General features: G+C 45.7%; 1 protein-coding gene across 3 annotated transcripts in view; it reads left to right on the top strand.

Annotated features, from left to right (window-relative positions):
- Positions 1 to 912: 912 nt before the first annotated feature.
- The window catches only part of ZBTB20 (zinc finger and BTB domain containing 20), a 482,085-nt gene continuing 473,546 nt past the window's right edge, over positions 913 to 9,451 (top strand). Inside the window, exon 1 of one of the 3 annotated variants that reach the window (XM_068181101.1) lies at positions 913 to 1,049. The gene's annotated coding sequence lies outside the window, so the exon portion shown is untranslated. Of the gene's footprint in view, positions 1,050 to 1,161; positions 1,254 to 4,762; positions 9,440 to 9,451 lie in introns of those variants that run through there. The other 2 variants (XM_068181100.1, XM_068181103.1) reach the window with 2 other exon arrangements.

The following is a 9,451-nucleotide window of genomic DNA, read 5'->3' as shown; positions in this document are numbered from 1 at the left end:
ATTTCTGAAAGAACATCAAGACTACAATCACAAACACCAGCAAAACCCAAAAAGCCCCCAAGAGATGTTGAGAACATTTAGAAATTCTATACAGTAATAGTATTTCAACAAAGCAAGGCCTGTGCCTTCCCTTTAATGAGAAAGGAGGGAGGCTGACACAGCCCACTGCCCTCGGGGCCCTCCTGGAGGCAGCAGCGCTCTCGGGGCTCAGAGAACGCTCCGCACCTGGCTGCAAGCCCAGCACCTAGGAAGGCCGCCTCTGCTGCCAGCACACCTGTGGGCTCTGCCTGAGGGGCTCTCTGCCCCACCCCTACGGGCAGAGGCCCCACAGCGCGCAGCCGAGGGATCCCTGGGCCAGAGCGGGGGCGAGAGAAGCGCTCCTGGGAAAACGCCTTCCCCTGGCTTCCCGGGGTGAGCGCCTCACGCAGGCTGCGGGGCGGGCGCGCTGCCGCTGCTCCTGCGTGCGAGGAAGGAAACCATCGTGTGTCCCTTGCTCCCGCCCCCGGGACACCGCGGCAGCGCCTCGGTCCCTGCGCCCGGCCCGGCCCGGCCCCCCCAGCACCAACGCGGGCTGGGCTGGGCCGGGGCCGGGGCCGGGGGCGGGGGCGCCGCCCCATTGGCCGAGGGCGGCCCGTCTGCCGCGCTCCCGTTGGCCCGCGCCGCCGCTGGCCCCGCCCCGCTGCCGCTCTGCCATTGGTCGCCCGGTCCGGGTGGGCCCCGCCCCGGCCCCGCCCCCTCCGGGGTCATTTAAGTTTATGGAGAAAAATAAATAAATAAAGCGGGAAATAGAAATGCGTAGAAGGCGGGGGGGGGCGTGGCGGGGGGGGAGCGCAACCTAACTTGCTGCCTGGCCCGCGGCGGCCAATCGGTACCGAAGTGGCGGCACGACTGACACCTCCGCCCAGCCAGTCAGCGCTCCCGAACGGCGAAGACGGCCCCCTAGCGTTCTAAAATCCGGCCAATGAGAGGCGCCGCCAGTTTGACCGACGTTTGCGCCCTCCAATAGGAGGGGCGCATAGCGGACCGGCTTCGCCTATCGAGAACTAGCCGTGAGTCGCGAGGAGTGGGGCGGGACCGGACGGCGGCGGGAGGCGGGGCCCGCCTTGAGTGGCGGCGCTGCGAGCCAATGGGTGCGGGCCGGCGGGGCGGGGGGGCCGGGGGCCAATGAGGGGGCCCTGCGAGGCGGCGGCGGCCGCCTCTGAAAGTGCCGCGAGCCGGCGGCGCCCAGCGCGGGGCAGGGGAAGATGAGAGAGGTACCGGCTTCCGGGGTCAGCGCGCGGCCGGGGGCGGGGCCCGGGCGTGCTCCGCCCACAGGGGCGGGGCGAGGCGGGGCGGGGCGGGTGAGGGGCGGTGGGGGGGCGAGGGGCTCCCGCGTCCCGGCGGGGAGGGAGAGTTCGTATTCCGGGGGGGAACGGAGCCGCTAGTCCTGGAGGGGGAACGGCTCGCACCCGCCGCCTCCCGGAGTTTTTTCGCCGTCCCGAAAAAGTTTCGGAGCCGGCGGGGCCGCTCCCCTGAGGGTGCGCGCGGCTGGAGAGGGAGACTTGGCACCGACATTCCCCCCCTTGTCCACCCCCCCCCCCCCCGCGCTGCTCCTCCTCCTCCTCCTCCTCCTCCTCCTTCTCCAGCCGCGCCGCTGGGAAAAGTTGGCGGCGCTCGTTTGTGAGCGAGGGTCGGGGAGGGAAGAGATGCCCAAGAACCATCTGGACACAATCCCGTACAGTGTGCTCCGGGATGACCCCGCTCGAGCAGAGGTTGGAGCGGATGACCCAGTGTGGCCCCTTCCAACCTTGCCCAGCTTGTGATTCAGTGGTTCCGAGAGGGCAGGTCGGGGTTATCCCCCGGGAGAAAGGCAGTGCCGGTGCCCGGCATGCCGGGCTGGGGAGCAGCTGCTCGTCCACCCGCGCGGCAGAGCTCAGCTGCTTGGGGTTTTTTGGGGTTTGGTTCGGATTTGATGCCGTCCCCGAGGGCTCCCGGAGCAAATCAGCTCTTGCCCATTTTCCCTGCGGAGGCTCTGGCAGCGCGGTCCCACCCGAGCGCACCGCGCGTCCCACCGCGCTTCCCGAGCCATCGGTCCCTTGTCCTTCCTCCCAGCGCCGGGCAGCTGCCTGTGCCGAGGGGACAGCGTCGTGTGCCCGGCTTTCCGTGTCCCCGTCAGCAGGGAGGGGGCTCGGCGTTTGTCAGTCAGCAGGAAAGAAATGGGTTTGCAGGTGGAGAAGTAAACGGGCCGCCGCACTGCCCGTCGCGTTCCCAGACTTCGCCTCCTTTTGTAGCCGGGCGCGTCGGTGCTTCTCAGGTTAAAAGCCCTCCTGTCAGCCTTGGAGCCCTCTATGCTGAATGGCAAATGGGAAATTGTGAGAAAGTAAGACTCGCTGTCGAGTAAAGAAAATTAATGTGCAAAGCCTGAAGCTCGGCTCTCCGAGCGGAGTAATTATTTAGGAGCAAAAAGTATCTCCATAAAAGCTGTTATTGTCTATAGCTACTGGATCACAGTTCTGAAATCCGAGCGCCTTCCTGGGTCTTTCTGGATGCCTGGGATGTGCTCTCATACAGAAATGATGTCTCTGGAATTTATGGGGCTGAGGTTGTAGAAATGCAGAACCATTTCGCATCTCTGAGTCTCGGGGTGCTTTGCAAGACAAAAATAAATCTGTGATAGGAAAGTACTGTATCCTTCTCTGACACACACAAATACCCCTCAGAGGCAAGAGCTCTTTTAGCTGTTCAGAGGATGCAATGAGGACACAGTATTAGAGCTGACTGGGAGGATCCTTCACTCCCCACTGGAAAATGTGGTATTTGTGAAGTTGCAGTTTTCTGCAAGAAAGTTCCAGTTTTACTGGGAAAAAGAAGTTACATTATTCTGGCCAGGAAATTAAAGTGATGGTTCATGGCTACCTGCCTTGCAGACTTCTGTCAATTCTACTTTCTGCGTACAAGGAGAAAGCACAGTTATTATAATCTTCCCCTTGGAGACTTCCACCTTTTTTTTTTTTTCCTTTCCCCCCCCCTTGTTTTCCCCCCTTTAAAAGGAATTTATTGGAATTTTTATTCCACAAAGGACGTGAGAGCTTTACTTCTTACTCTGAAACAGAACAAAATATTTTTTCACAGCACAAAAATTCCAGTATTTGGCCAGCCTGATTCAAAACTTCTGGAAACTTGGGGCCAGATCTTTGGCTTGTATAAACTGGCTAGTTCCATTGTGTTTAGTCCACAGAGGATTTGGCCCTAGTTAATTAATGGTTCACCCGAGGTCATGCAGCGAGTTGATTTTTAAAGCTGGAAACTGAATCCAGAGCTGTTATTATTCAATCTTGTCATATATCTTGAAGTTTACTGCACAACATTATCTTTTTTCTTAGACAAGCTAGATTAATAAGAGGCAGAATCCACGAGGCTCTGATTGCAACTTTTCTTAAAAATCATGTTCTTAAAAAAATCTATTCAATCGTGATCTTAGTAGAAAAGCGAGTAAATATGTTGTAATTAGTGCATAGGTGACACTGACTACCGAGGGAGAGAGAGGCCTGAAAAACTGCTTTTGTTATTTAAACCTTTCTTTCAAAGTACAAAAGCATTTGATTGGCACTTCACTGATTTAATAGTCCATTTGTAATGCAGGAAGAACATTACAGAAAATTTTAGCATTATTTTAAATCTCATCATTTAATCTGTAGGTGTTTTTAAAAAATCCTCATTTCTAGGAGAAGAAAACTTTATGATAGCATGTGGAATCTGTGACTAGTCAGTTGTTAAAGATATGAATGCCTTGTGTCTTCCAAAACGAAATGGTTTCTGAGTCTTAAAATGTATCTTGTTTGTTGCAGTAGCACAGAAGTAAAATACAAGAAAAATCCTTCTGGCTGAGGATTTAATGTTTGGTTTTACTATGATGTAACATTAGGAATGGAACCTAAGCCCTCTGGTTTAAAATCAGGGTTGCCAGCATTCGTATTAAAGTGAAGAACTGTTCAGATCCTGAACAGATGTATGAGATACCAGCTAGCCCATTTAATGATCTGAATTTACAGAGGTAGTCTTTCACCTGTACATGCATAAAGATGCATTGTGAAGGTCGATTTTTTTTTCTGTTTTACATGGGGGGAAGATACAAAGGCCAGAAATCCAAACAGACTGGCTGCACACACCCCTTTGCCCCAGTGTTGCTGATTTTTTCAGGGGAAAATAAGATTTCACAAAGTTCATAAAGGGTTGTTTCTGCCTTCCAAATGTTTGAGGAGTGGCTTTGTTGCTAAAATATTATATGCTAGAAAGACTTTGAATTGAACAGCACTGAAATGACTTCCCAATGTCAAAAAGCAGTGAGTGATAGAGTTTGAACAGACCTTCTGCCTCCCAGGCCACAGCTGCACCTATTGGCTTCATTGTCCCATCCCTCCTACGCACATGCATGCCTGGCATTGTTTTGGAAATACAGCAGAAACTTGATAATTCAAACTGATGACTCGGAGAGCCATTTGTGGAATTAATTTATTGGGTAAATTAATGACTAGATATGCAGGAAGATTAAAAAAAAAAAAGGTGGTATGTCATAGTGTATGGTTTGTTACCTCAGCATGATTTATTTCTCACTGCATGAATTGAGTATCCCGGAAAATATTTTGTTAGAAATTTTGTAAGTAAAGTCTTAAATCTCAGCATGGTTCTGTTCTTGTTATGTAAATCTGTGAGGGGAATTGGGTTTTCAGCTCTTCAATGACGAGTTATAATTTGGGATTAGAAATTAATCCATAGCACCTATTTTGTGGCACAGGATTTATAGCATGCCTCAGAGGTTAAACCATAGCCTTAGTATACTGATCTGTGCTGTAGGCTTATTTGATTTCGGCAGGGCTGCCTGCCTAAGACAAATAGGATTTGATCCTTGCTGGGTAACCTTGGTCAAATTCCAGGCGGCCCTCAAGACTTACTATTTCCATCTTGGTATTAGAAAATAAGTGTGTTCTTTCTGTTTATTTTTCACAGGGCCTCAGTATTGTTCAGTATAGTTTGTCATGTGAGGCTGTAAATCCCTTCAAGCGAGGTGGAATTTTAGATTTGCAAACTGTTCCCAAATGATTGCATGTGTATCATGAAGGAGAAGGCAGTCCTCTAGCCAAGAATGGACAGAATTTACCAAGTTTAGCTCATTAAGATTCCAGAGTGACTGCAGATATTAATGTAGAAGATGCTATGGGGAAAAATAATTATTTTTAATTTGCTCGAAGTACCAAATTAATGTTAAGTAAGCAGAATTCATCTGTAATTGCCCAAGAAATCTTACCACCAGTTTAGGCTCTCTGAAGAGAGAGGTATTGCAGAGAGTGTGCACAAATCATTACATTATTGATAACCAAACAAAAAAAATACAGTGTCAAATTGGCAGCTATTAGTAAACTTTGCTTGTTTACCCTTACATAGGCATGCTGACCCTTGATCTTGGGTATCAGAGCAACCCAAGCAAGTCAAAATTCAGTTCTTCAATTTTCATAGGCAGTATATTCACTGAGAAGAATCATTGAGCATATCTGAAACATAAGAAAATAGTTGCCATTGACTAGTTTTCACAACCAGAGGTGATTTTGGAAGGTCTGTGTTACTTTGGGAAGTTCCATGGTTGTGGCCTGAGAAGGGGGAGCAGGAAATAAAAAGATTTTGGTGGGTAGATCATTTTGTGCTTCCTGATATAAATGGATCTCAGATTATACCCTTGTTTTCCCAGATATTAATGAAAGATGCCTCAAGGAATACCAGAGTAAGACATTTTGTTATCAAATTTCCTTTGTAAGATAAAGTTCTGATTTTGAATCTTTAACAGCTTATTCAAATAAATAATTATTCCTTCATCATTCCTTATTTTTAAAATCCAATATGGGGTCCAATTCAGTTATTTCTTCTTATATTTTCTTGAAATCAGATTGAAGACTAAGTACTTGTTTACTGGTCCGGGCTCCTGGCTTAAGACTTGTCCTCATGAAGTTCTCTGCCACGAATAGCATATTTGACTTTAGGGAAAAATTGCTCACTCTTTGTTTCCTATCTGTGCAACAAGAATAATACCATGTGCTGTCATTACGAATATTTGCAAAGGTATGTTCATGGAGAATTCCAAAATGCAGCCATCGGGGTTATAAATAATATCTAAAGTAATAATTTCAGATGGTAGGTGCCAATTTTTCCATTGGCTGTTTGGTTTGACAATAAATGCCAGTGTCAGTAGTTTTATAAACTTTGGTGTAGTTATTCTGGGTTTACATCAGAAAACAGAAGGTGGCTTAGACATGAATTTCCTCTTTGAAATAACTGAAGTGACATCAGTGGAATTATACAGGAATGATTTTGGCATTGATACTGCTGAAAGACATAGTACTCTCTGAGTGCTTTGGCCTCATACAAAGTGAGCTGTATTAGTAGTAGAGGAGTTCAAAGCTCCTTTGGAATTGTAGTCTCCTCTTTACCATTTTAAGTTTTCAAGTACTGCAGCTAGCAAATACTGTTTCTGGAAGAACTTCCAGGATTCAAAAAACTGTGTGTCTCCCACCCAATAGTAATAGTGCACACGAATTGCCTAATTTCCCATATGACTTTTAGCATATCCGTTTGACTAAAGCTTAAGAAAGTGGAAGTTTTAAAGCATTTTTGTAGCAAACTCCGGTCAGACATCTAGGCTGCTTTTCTTATACGTAACACTTTCTATTTCCAGACACTGTAAATATTGGCCTTCAGAATAGCTTTGTGCAGTGTTTACCCACATCACTTTATGGAAGATGAAGAAAGCAGAAAATACCCACTGTTTCCAAAACTGGTGATAATTTTTAACTGCTTGTATTTTTGTATGCGTCTTTTGAGACCCTGAGGCTTTATTTCCACCACCACTGGTTCTGTACACTTCCATCTCCCACCAGTGCTGGTTTTAAGTTGCAGTCATTAAGCATAAGTACCTCAAAGTAGATATTAAACACTGTCAAAACTCGTGTAGAAGTTACGGGTTTTAGGTGCAGCAAAAACAGGGCAAAGTTCCGGGAAACAGCTTGGAAGTGCCTGAAGTTTGGGCCTCTAGAAAAACTGTCATTCTTCTCTATTTTTAAATTTACCAGAATGGAATTAGGGATTGAAATGGTAGGTGCTGCTGTTCTTCTGTTAAAAGGATCAATATCTGTTTTGTTAAGCAGTTTTCTGTTTCATAACTGTTAAGTAAATAAATAAAATCTTTGTGATGTTTAGGAGGAGCTCAAATGTGGGTTCCAGATTGTCTCCAAAACAATTTGTAGGACTTCTCCCCCATTGTAGTGTATGAATAACACCCACTGAACTCAGTGTGAGGGTTTTTTTATCGTGTGGCTGAAAAGAAGAGTCCCTATTTATAGCATTCAAACGTTGGCAGGTGCAAGACTGGTGAGAAATGTTAGTCTCACACATACAAACTAGTTGTTTAGGAGAGACTTCTACGTGGTGGGAGCTGCTCCTCGCTGGGCCGCTAGAATCAACAGCATTCTCAGTGGCTGTCTTCTTGTTGAGATCAATCAGCTTGCATTTCCAGGAGGGTGTGTAACGAAGAAGGGCCTGATGGTGCTGATTGCAGTAATATACTTAGCTATGGCAGCCTTAGCTATTATTTATAGAAGTGCTAATTATATCAATAGAAATAGCAATATTAATACTGTTAAGTGTCAGAATCCACACTTGACAGCATGAACTAAACACAGCTACTGTGAAACAAAGCAGCCAGCTTGTCTCCCTTGTCAAACCACCAATATGCATTTCGGGAAGAGTACACACCCACCTTAATTGCTTGGGGTCTCACCATTTTTGCTCATCTTGTTATATCACTATCATTTCAAGCTGAAAACTCACAAGACCGGCTGTTCCCATGAAGTGTAGACTGTATTCAAAGTCAGTCTGGAAAATTCAAACTGTGACTAAAAGTGTTACAGTGGATTCCAGTTTAAAGCTGTCATCCTACAATGCTGGAGACTGCAAGTGTCTTGAAGTTCAGAATCTGACCCAAACTTTTTTTGGTTTTAGTCTGTATCCTACCACTCCTTGTTTACAACATAGTTGGTGAGGTCTCACGTAGATTTCAGTGCCCACAGTTACCTTCAGACTACATTACAGCCAGCCTTAATTGGCATCTTTTAAAGGGCAGAAATCATATTACCAAAAAATAAACAAAACTAAAAGAAAACAAGAGCATATTGAGACTTATTGTCTGGCTGCTTTTTTAACATTTAAAATATGCTTGATTTCCTGTCACAGCTCTTGTTACATCTGCCTACCTCTTGTGACAGTGTTTTAGACTGACTTCCCACAGAAGCTTACAAATCAAGCAGGTTAATGTCTTCATTAAAACTGAATAACAGTTTACTTTGGGAAAAAAACATATTAAATATTTCAGTATATTGAACACCAAACTACTATTAAGCTTTAACTAATGCATTTACTTTGCTGACACTTGCTCTCCGATGGGACATGTAGCTCAAGTTAATGTCACTCGAAGTGATGTTTAAGACTTCATGAGAAAGTGTTTCCAACCCCTTCTAGATGATTTTACTCTAATTCTATCACTCTGTACTTGAGAAAAAGTTTTAAATAAGTTATTTCAGCAACTTGCCATCCTTTTTTTGGAAGTGTACTGGGTATAAATGTCTCCTTTAGAGTTTTAAATAATCCTTTCTATGTCCTAGATACACGTGGTGCATTGTGTAAAGAGAGTGACAGGCTGTTAGCCTCTGGACATATAAAGAATGTCCTTAGCATGCTTTGCCTTTGGGAGGAAAATACAAGGATTGTTGCAAACAGAAAAGGTTTGGGTTTTGTCACCCATGACTGCGATCTACCTTAAGGCATGGCTGATTTAGGGGATCATGTGGATAGAAATGGAGGCACATGGTCAAGGTTTCTCAGCTGGCAAGTGGAGATATTCTGCGTGGGCTGCTGTTAATGCAGAACTGTGGGCTTGTGTAGTTTTCACTCTCTGTAAAATCCATTTGCAGTGATGCCATGTAGGACACAGGGGCATCCCATCAGTAATAGGAATGGGGTTTGTTTGGGTTTCTTTTGTTCATGTTGCACTGCAAATTCTGTTGGTGTAATTTGCTTTATCAGCTCTTTTGTTTTTGTTGGGATTTTTTTTGACCTCTTCATTTGGCAATCCTACAGTTTACTTATCTATTATCAGAGCTATGTCAGACAGTGATGCGTCATTCTTTCTGGATCAGACTGCAGCAGCATCCCAGTACATGATGCAATCAAATTACATTCTTCCACTGGCAGATTTAGACCAATCCTTTTGAAGTTTGTTAATGTATCCAAAATCAAATCCACTTTGTGTTCTATATTGTAAGAATACTGATATTTTGTTGTAACCCTTCCCATCGTTGGTCTGTAATAATCCTGGAGCTCTTCTGAGATCCATTTAAACTCTGTGAACAGGTGATCTGTGAGTAAATCT

This window comes from Anomalospiza imberbis, chromosome 2, assembly GCF_031753505.1.
Source record: "Anomalospiza imberbis isolate Cuckoo-Finch-1a 21T00152 chromosome 2, ASM3175350v1, whole genome shotgun sequence".
Lineage (NCBI taxonomy): Eukaryota > Metazoa > Chordata > Aves > Passeriformes > Viduidae > Anomalospiza > Anomalospiza imberbis.
The sequence above is the reverse complement of the archived record's forward strand: the minus strand, read 5'-3'. Positions and strand labels throughout refer to the sequence as shown.